Source organism: Muscardinus avellanarius, assembly GCF_963383645.1.
Source record: "Muscardinus avellanarius genome assembly, chromosome: 6".
Lineage (NCBI taxonomy): Eukaryota > Metazoa > Chordata > Mammalia > Rodentia > Gliridae > Muscardinus > Muscardinus avellanarius.
In genome coordinates this window covers 126,798,433-126,808,384 of record NC_137791.1, presented here as the reverse complement: position 1 = coordinate 126,808,384, position 9,952 = coordinate 126,798,433, and positions in this window count along the sequence as shown.

Sequence of the window (9,952 nt, the reverse complement as noted above, 5' to 3'; positions counted from 1 at the left end):
ACTGGATCCATCTTGGGCTGATCTTAGTACCTAAACCTGATTGAACATAGTGATTGGCCTAAAAACTGATCATATGACCTATGTCTGGCCAAGTAGTACTCTTACAGTTTTCTCAAATTAGAGTTGGCGTAAGAGTCCTTTCTTCTGAGGCTACAATGTGTGAATATTTGAGTCTGGAAGATAATAATCATCACTGCCTCTCCTCCTGACATAGTTAGATGACACAGCAATACTGAAGTTGACATTCAGAAAGAAGTCAAGCCCAAAGAAAAAAGTCCTTGGCTTTAGTATCCCCAAGGAACACCCCTTTCTTCCCCACTTACTCAAGAAAATAAATTCCCCCTCTTACTTAAACTGGCCTCAGTGGAATTTCTTCACCTGCCATCAAGAATCCTGACTAATTCAAAACCCAATCCCTTGAGGAAAACTCAAGAGTTATGTCTTCCACTGTCAACAGTATAATTGTATAATTTCAAACTCAGAATTGTTGAGGAAAAAAATATGATGATGACAGAAATTTCACCTGATATCTGCCACCTAGAAGTCTTTCTAAGATATGCATACTTGCATTTGGAAGTTGAATCAGGCAAACAAAACCTGCTAGGCAAGACTACAAAGCCCAGACATAGACATGTGGGTCACAGCCTTCCTCTCAACCTGTTTGCTGATTTAATGAGCTCCACCTCCCATTCACACTTTACATACACACCCTGCACCCCAAACTTTACATATTTAAACATTCTCTGCAACAAAACATTTACCACCTCACATGTTGACCATGAGGATAGGTCTGTGCACCAAGTCAGTCTGGGGAAAGTAGGATAAGCCAGGGTCAACATTCTCAATATTTAACAACCAGACCTGAATAGGCAACTAGAGGAGCTGGCTATGACCACTGCACATTCAAATACAAGCCTCGGGGCAGCGTGGGTAAGAAGCTAGGAATCTAGACTCCAGGGAGAGTTCAAAATTGGAGATTGAGAAAACCCCAGAAGACTGACATAGAGAAGCCCACTAAGGGTTGTGGCTGTGCGATTACCTGTCTTTTGTACCCATCCATCCATCATCTGTGACCAACAGAGGGTGTAGAGGTAGACAGGACACAGGTCTCAGTGCCATTCCATCTATACAGCTGTTTGGCCATTGCTTCATTAGATGTGCTAACGTCTGAGGTGGAGTTACAGTCAAGCCCCCACCCCATCCCCACCCTAGAGATCTTCCCAGCTCCCTCCCCAAAAAGGTCCCCATAAGAGAGTACCAGTCGAAGTTCTTAGGAGGTAAGCTTTCATTCCTTCTTGTTCTCCATCTGCTCTCTTGTGATTGGTCTGAATTGGTCTTGGGGACCCAACGTCTTTTTGCTAGTTTCAGTTCTTAACTGGACTCTCTATTCCAAGGTCAGCGAGCCTTTCTAATCTCCTGGCACCACCTGCTGGTTCCCTCATCCTTTTTCCTTTGATCACTCTCGGGGCTAAAATTTCTATAGTTCGCACTGTATCTATTAGTATTACCTACTTCTGTTCTTTATACAAATGGCTGCTTTTAGCTCTTCCTGTTCCCAGGCCCTCTGTAATTGTCAGCCTTACCACACCAGCTTCCCAGCAAGCAGAGTCTGTGGCCAGGAAGCTTAGGAAGCTCTTGGTTTTTGCAAAGGAATTTCTACTGGAGACTTTCTGGTGAGTTAAAGGTTCCATATGCTTCTGTACATCTCCAATTTGGGCAAGTTTTCATTAATTTACTAGTGTTTTTCATGCCCCATCCTTGAAGGTATGCTAATTTTTTTACCCCTGGAGAAAAACCTTAAAACAATCCCCAAAACACAACTACCTTCTGATAACAGTGACCAGAGTCTGCTATGCAGCCTTCAGTTATGACACATTCCCTGCTAAGTGAGGAAGATATCCTACAGATGAATCTTCTCTATCTTCCTTTTCTGCTCATCTGGCTGTGGAAGAAAAAAAGACCCCAGGAAAGCACAGGTTGTCTTGCCTGGTTTAAGGAACCCTAACCTAAGAAACAGAAAATAAACATAAATTCTGTCCCCACCAATTATATAAGCTGTGTGACTTTGGACAGTTCTATTTTCTTTCTCTGAGTCTCAGTTTGAGGGTGTTGAACAAGATAGAGGAGTTTCCAGACAGCAGAAAGAGAGTTTAAGTAGATGGAATTTTTTCATTTTTATTTATTTATTGGAATTGATTGCACTTGAATAAAAAATTCAGTACTTGAAAAATTTGTAAAGCACAAACTTCAATGTTTTCCCCAAGGTCTCTCCAGTTCTAACAGCACAAAAGTCCACTAGCCCATGATTTTCTCTGCCAATGTTCCTTTACAGAGGAAGTCTGCCTTAAGCAATTTTCTTCATGTTTGGAATCAGAATGGCAAGCAGTCACCACTGAACTTTCTTATGCACTCCAGTTGGGAGATGTCCTCGGGGAAAATCAGTGTGCTGGATTGTGAGTTACAAAATGCATTCTCTCTCTCTCTCTCTCTCTCTCTCTCTCTCTCTCTCTCTCTCTCTCTCTCTCTATCTATCTATCTCTATCTCTCTCTATCTCTCCCTCCCTCCCCTTTCTCTCCTCTTTCTTTCTCTCTCTGCCTCTCCCTCTTCTCTCTCTCCCTCCCTCTCTCCTCTCTCTCCTCTCCTCTCCTCTCCTCTCCTCTCCTCTCCTCTTCTCTTCTCGCTCTCTCTCTCTCTCTCTCTCTCTCTCTCTCTCTCTCTCTTTCTCTCCACCTGCTCAAGAGGTTGCTACTATTGACTGACATCAGTCCTCTGGGTTCCAACAAAATCGCTGGCACCACCCAAAGCACATTGACCTGTACTCTGGACATAAAATAATCATGGAAGGCTGGGTATGGTGGCGCACGCTTGTAATCCCCACACTTGGAAGACTGAGACAGGAGGATCGCACAGGTTTGAAGCCAGCCTCAGCAACTTAGTGAGACCCTGTTTCCAAATAAAATATAAAAAATAGGTCTGGGAGTATAGCTCAGAGGTAGAAAGCCTCTGGGTTCCATCCCCAGTACCACCAAAAAGTAAATAAATAAAATAAAATAATCATGGAAGGAAAAAGCTCCATAGGCAACCAGTAAATCAAGGACAGGCTAAAGGAAGAAGCTGGGGATCTGAAGGGACAAGGAGCTCTCTAATTGATGCTAAAAGAGACCTAGAGATATGCAGCCAGCCTACAGTACTCCCACCCACCATCAGATCTGCCTGGTCTCTGTTCCTTCTGCTCTCCTCCACTGCGCCAAGTTGTTCCCCACAAGTGCTTCAGGCATTAGAAAACATCACAATTCCAGGAATACTAGGGATTCTTTCATAATAAAATTATAAAAAGCAAAACGAGGCACGCGTCATGAAGTTTCAAAAATAAACTAAAAATAACTTTGGCTCATGTTTTAAAACTATGAGGTGTTTAAAATAATATAGAGTTTAGCATACACTGTACACACAAAAAAATTAACACAAAATGGATTAAAGACCTAATCGTAAGAGTTAGAACTATACGACTCTTAGAAGAAAACATGGGAGGGGGGGGTTCCTGGCATTGGATCTAGCAATAATTTATTGGATATGATACCAAAAGCAACAAAAGTAAAAATAGAGAAACTGGATTTCTCCCAAATTTAAAATGTGCATCAAAGGACACTATCAACTGAGCAAATAGTCATTCCTAGAATGTAGAAAGGTCTAAAGTATTTACAAATCATAAATGTAACAAAATATTAATATTTAGAATGTCTAAAGAATTTCAACTCAACAACTGAAAAAAACCCAAGCAGCCAAATTTATAAATGAGCAAAGAACTTATTTTACATTAGACAATTCCCTAAAGATATATATGTAACCAATAAGCAAACGAAAAGATGTTCAGCATCACTAATTATTAAGGAAATGTAAAGAAAAAGAAGATATTGTTTCACATGAGATAGGATGGCTATTACCAAAAATAATAAAAATAATAAGTGTTGGCCATAAAGCGGAGAAATTACAAACCCTCACATACTAATGTTAGAATTTTTTTAATGGTACTGAGAATTGAATCTAGTGGCATTCTACCTTTGAACGATACCCTCATCCCTTTAAGTAGATGAGGTTGGCCATGAACCTGGGATCCTCTTGTCTCAGCCTCTCCAGAACTGTGATTAAAAGTGTGTGCCACCACACCCAGCTATGACAGGAATTTAAAATGGTGCACCCACTATGGAAAACTGTATGCCAATTACTCAAAATATTAAAAATGGGATTGTCAAAAATGGGATTGCAATTCCACTTCTAGGTAACTTTCAAATCTGATTTCAATAGCACTGAAAGCAGTTACTCAAATATTTGTACACCAGTTTTCATAGTATTGTTCACAAAAAGCAAAAGGGAAAACAGCCCAGATGCACAGAAATCTGATCTATACATACAATGGAGTATGGTTCACGAGTGGAGCAGCTTAATCAAAGGAATGAAAGTCTGAAACACACTACATAAAACATAGATGAACCACAAAAACATTAAGCTAAGTGGAGGGAACCAGACACAAAAAGGAGAACATTGTATCATCCCACTTATATAAAGCACCCAGAATAGACAAATTCTTAGCAGCCAAAAGTAGAATGGGAATTGACAGGGGTGGGGTAGAGGATGAGACAGATTGGGGAGATACTGTCTAAAAGGCTCAGAACTTTGTTTTGGGTTGATCAAAAAGTTCTCCAGGTGGTGGTGATGGTTGCACAACGATATCAATGTGCTTAATGCCCCTCAATTGTACATTTAAAATGATAAAAAATGGTAAAATATTGGGTATGATTTTGCCACAATAAAATATTACTGAAATTTAAAATAAGAACAATAATGTAGGAGGGAGAATGTCCATGGAGGGGGGCAGCACAGCATGGCGCCCCTGAGCCCAGACTCTGGTAAGGCAGCTCCTGCAAGGCTGCGGCCAGCAATAGCAGCAGCCAGGTGCTGGTGCCTGGGGAAGCAGGTGTCTTCACAAGAGGCAGGTGTTTGGCAGTACATGCTGCAGCAGCAGGGGCTGTGTACACACTGGGGGATTGGTGCCGTAAACGGACGTGGTAGTGATCATGGGAAGCAGGCTCTCACTGTCACAGGAGGAACTTAGATGTTAAAAGTGAGGAAACAAACTCTGTTGTTAGGTTGGAACTAGAGGCATCAATGTAAACTCGCAGTTTATGGTATGTATATAGGTAAATGACATGATGTCATATGATGAGAAGATTAGATAAGTAGGTAAATGAATAGATACATATATATATATATATATATATATATATATATATATATATACATATGAAAGAGCCAGGCATGGTGGTATGTGCTTGCAAGCCCAGCATTTGGGAGGCTGAGACAGGAGGATCACAGTTCGCAGACAGCCTCAGCTCCTTAGTGAGGCCCTTTGTACCTCAGTGAGATCCTCTTTTAAAATAAAGAATAAAATAAGAATAAAAAATAGGGCTTGAAGATAGAATGTCCATGGGTTTCATCCCCAGTACAAAAAAAAAATTATTTAAAAAAAGAAGAATATAAGCCAGGCGTGGTGGTGCACGCTTGTAATCCCCGTGCTTGGGAGGCGGAGACAGGAGGATGGCACAGGTTTGAAGCCAGCCATGCTGGCTTAAGAGACCCTGTTTCCAAATAAAAAGTATAAAATAGGTCTAGGAGTGTAGCCCGGAGATAGAAGGGCTTCCAGCAGTACCACCAAAAAGAAGAAGAAGAAGAAGAAGAAGAAGAAGAAGAAGAAGGAGGAGGAGGAGGAGGAGGAGGAGGAGGAGGAGGAGGAGGAGGAGGAGGAGGAGGAGGAGGAGGAGGAGGAGAAGAAGAAGAAGAAGAAGAAGAAGAAGAAGAAGAAGAAGAAGAAGAAGAAGAAGAAGAAGAAGAAGAAACCACACATACATATGTATAAAAATGGCAATGTGAAAATATAATTATATATGTATGTATGTATGTATGTATGTATGTATGTATGTATGTATCACCCTGCTGTGTCCACTGCGGGTATGTAGGAACAGCAATGTCCCCAGAATGATGAAAACAACTAATGCCCAGATCTGAATTTCTAAATATAATGTTGTAGCAAAAGGAATCAAGGATCCTTCAAGAAGTGGCTGGTTCCAGGACTGAGTACAAGAGAAGCCTGTAACATCTTGCTACTTCCTGAAGTGAGGAAATCCTGGAACAGCAATGAGGATGCAGCAAAGGACACAGGAACCAGCTCTCAGGCACCACTAGCTACATCTGGGAAAATATGAGCATCAGATATATGACGATGTGGCCATGTGTGGCGGCATGTGCCTATAATCCTAGTACTCCAGAGGCTGAGACAAGAGGACCGAAGGTTCAGAACCAGCCTCAGCAACATAGTGAAGCTCTCAGCAACCTAGTGTATGTTTGTATCATATATTTTATATATATGCATATGTATCTATTCATTTACCTATCTAATCTATTGTCATATGACATCATCTGTCATTTACTTATGTACCTATCAAAACCATGAGTTCACATTGATGCAAATTTCATTAAATTTTAAGAAGCAGGCATGAAATTGTAAAAAGTTGAAGAACTAAACTTAGGAAAGGATCTCCCTTTCATAAAGTTTTGAAAGAAAAAAGTAGACTATTCAGTAATTGGTAATAATTTAATTGTGGTGTGTGTGTGTGTGTGTGTGTGTGTGTGTGTGTGTGTGTGCATGCGCGTGCGCACACGCTCATGTCTTTCTTTTACAGTGCTGGGGATGAACTTTCCTAGGTTCAATTCTACCTCTGAGCACCACCACCACCACTCACCCACCCTTTTAATGTTTTATTCTTGAAACAGGGTTTTGCTAGGTTGCTAAGAGTCTCACTATGTTCCTGAGGCTGTCCTTGAACATAAGATCCTCCTTTCTCAGCCCCCCAAGTACTAGGATTACTGGTGTGTACCACTACTAATAGACTCTCTTAGTGAGACCTTTTCTTCAAAATTGAAACTTTTTTCCACCATTTTACCTTAGGGTGATTCTTCTCCATCATATCCAGTCCATTTTTTCTGAAACTCTCCTTAGATATGTATTTAATACTTTGAATCTGTCTACCTTTTTTAATAATTTTTCTTTCATGTCTATGCTCCCTTCTAGTCCATTTACTTGGCTCTGTTTCCACTTTGTTAATTCTCTCTTTAACTATTTCTAGTCTGCCATCTCATGAGCCCTTCCATTTTTTCCCATTCAGTAATGCATTTTTTAATTTTTTTTAAATTTAAACATTTAAATTTAGTGTTTTTAAATTTAAAACTTTTTAAACGTGTCTTTATTTGGTTCCTCTAAAGTCCATCTGTTGTTTTTCCACAGTCTCCTGCTCTTACCTACTAGTTTCTCTCCCTCATATCTCTGAATATTATAAATGTATTTATCTGAAAGCATTTCTTAGATTGTTTTATTTTTTATAGTTATTAGGGTATATATTTCACCACTTTTTGCATCTTTTGACTCTTACACAGAATTTATTTATAAATTTTTTGTAATGTTATTCTCAGCAAGAGTTGGCTTCCGTCCTTCCCACACTCAGATTCCTTTCCTAAACAGCCCTTTTTCATACACCTGATCCAAAGATCTACCCCCAACCCAATCTCTGCCCTGAACTCCAGGGGCCCGACTGGTTCTGGCCCAGAACTAAACACTGACAGACCTTGCCTGGGATTTACATGACCCTTGGTTGGCACACATGAGGTGCTGAGCCTCCCTCCCTCTGGATCCAGTGTAGAACAGAGTCCCATAGTCCATCTTTTCTCTGTCTCTCCCTGTCAGGGAAGGGCTCTTGTATGTTTTCAGAGATCTTTTTCTGGATGTAAAGTTTTGTTGGAACGCCTGCTTGAACTTCTTTCCTTGCCCGAAACTGTGCCTGGGAACATGGAGGAGCCAAAGGCAGAGGCGGGTTCCCTTACACCTCATCCCTGCCCGCGCAGCAAGCCCCACTGTGCTTCCTGGGAAATGGGGGCACCTGGCCGAGTTATTCCTTTGGGCACTGGGATCTGGGACACCCTCATTGTCCTCTCTTGGCTCCAACACACTCAAAGTTAAAGACAATGTCACAGGCACCCAACTAAGTAAATACTTTGTATAATTCATCTTGGTCAAAGTCGTTCACAGTTCTAGAAGGGAGATGTTGTTGAACCCACTTTATAACAGCAGGAAAATAAAACTTAGAGAGGTGGAGTCACTCAGAGAAGTCACAAAGCGGAGTCCAGAGCCAGGGCCTCAACCCAGGCCAGTGATCCGGAGTTCCTCCCCTGTACTCTTTGCCCGCAAGGCCTTTTCCTTCGAAGTATAAGCCAGGCGCATCTCTCTAGAAACTGGGAAGGACATCTCTAGCTTTCTTTTAAAATACTCTGTTGAGCCCTTCAGAAAATGACTTCTCCAATTCCTGAGCCTCAATCACTGGGAATAAGCAGTCTTTATTAAATTACCAAATGACCAACCAAATAAGAGTGACATGAAAGTGGATGGTAATGGGTCTTCAACTCTAACTAATGAAGTTGCCTGTGGCTTCTTGAAGTAGCTTGTGTCAGGGTAAAAGGTGGCCAGACTCCCTGGCATTTTCCCCAGGAAGAGTCACTTAGCATGATGAAGTCTCAGCCTTGTCAGAGTGAGTCTGAACCCCACTTCCTGGAAGGATCTCTCTTATACTCCATTTACACTGAAATAAGCTCCACTCTAATTCTCCAAGCCTCTTCCTTCTGCCTTAGAGTAGGGAGGCAGAGATACATTCCAATGAAAAGAAATCAGACTGAATTTGGCTGATGCTGACCCACCTGAATCCTCTTCCACAAGGGAGAGACGGGGCATGAAGCTGCTTCTTCAGAGCTGCCACTGCCACGTTTGAATGTGTGCCATGTCATCTCAGCCTCATGCATATTCACTGAGAATCCTGGAAGACACAGCTCAGACCCTCTGTTACCATCATCTTCCTGGCATAAAGTCAAACCCCGTTCGACTGAGTATTACTAATTGAAAGCGTGAACTATTTCACACATCAGAAAAGATAAAAATCCCCATACCCCAAAACACCCCTTACTCCTTCTTTCCCACCCAATTCCGTAATGTCACTGTGGTTCTTATTCCTTGGGCTTATACAAAGGAGCATGTCCCTGTTTCAGCTCTACCGCTGTCTTCTTGCCATTTGTAAGTTCAGAACTAGTCCACATGTGACCAGAAGTCACCTGTCAATGGGTCAGCTCACAGGAGCCAGGAGGGTCACCTGCAGGTCCTCCTCGGCGTGGGCCAGGCCCTGTGGCCTTCAACTCCACCATTGCTAAGCCTTCTACCTAAAGGTCTTCCCACCTTCCTCCCCCTAACTTTTTGTTTGGTTTGTTTACTTTTGGGGATTAATTTGTTTTGGTGCTGGGGATTGAATCTAGGGGCATTCTACCTCTTAGTTATACCCCCAGCCCTCTTCATTTTGTTTTGAAACAGGATCTCCCTAGGTTTCTGAAAGTCTCATTAAGTTGCTGAGGGCGACCTTCAATCTGTGATCCTCCTGCCTCACCAACCCGAGCACTGGGATTAGAGGCATGTACCACCATGTCCCACCCTCGCTCTGATTCCAATAAGTCTGTTAACTAAGGTCTATCACCCTATAGATCTCAGCTCAATGCTCACCACCTCCAGGAAGCCTTTTGCCAGCCTCTCCCTATTGCTGACTCAGTACAATGAGTTCCAACAGCACCTGTGCCTCCCACCCTGGTGGAACCATTCCACCATGATGCCACTGTGAGTATGCAATGACATGCAGGCTCAACAAATATAAAATCCTTTCTGTCCATTCTCTGCTTGAAAACATAGGGAAACGGAAACCATGATCTTGGGGACAGTTACAAATCAGGCTTACAAAGGACAGGAAAACGGTGAATCCTTCATCTTGATCTAAGGAGACATTTATGGAGCATTTGCTGCAGGCAAGGGAT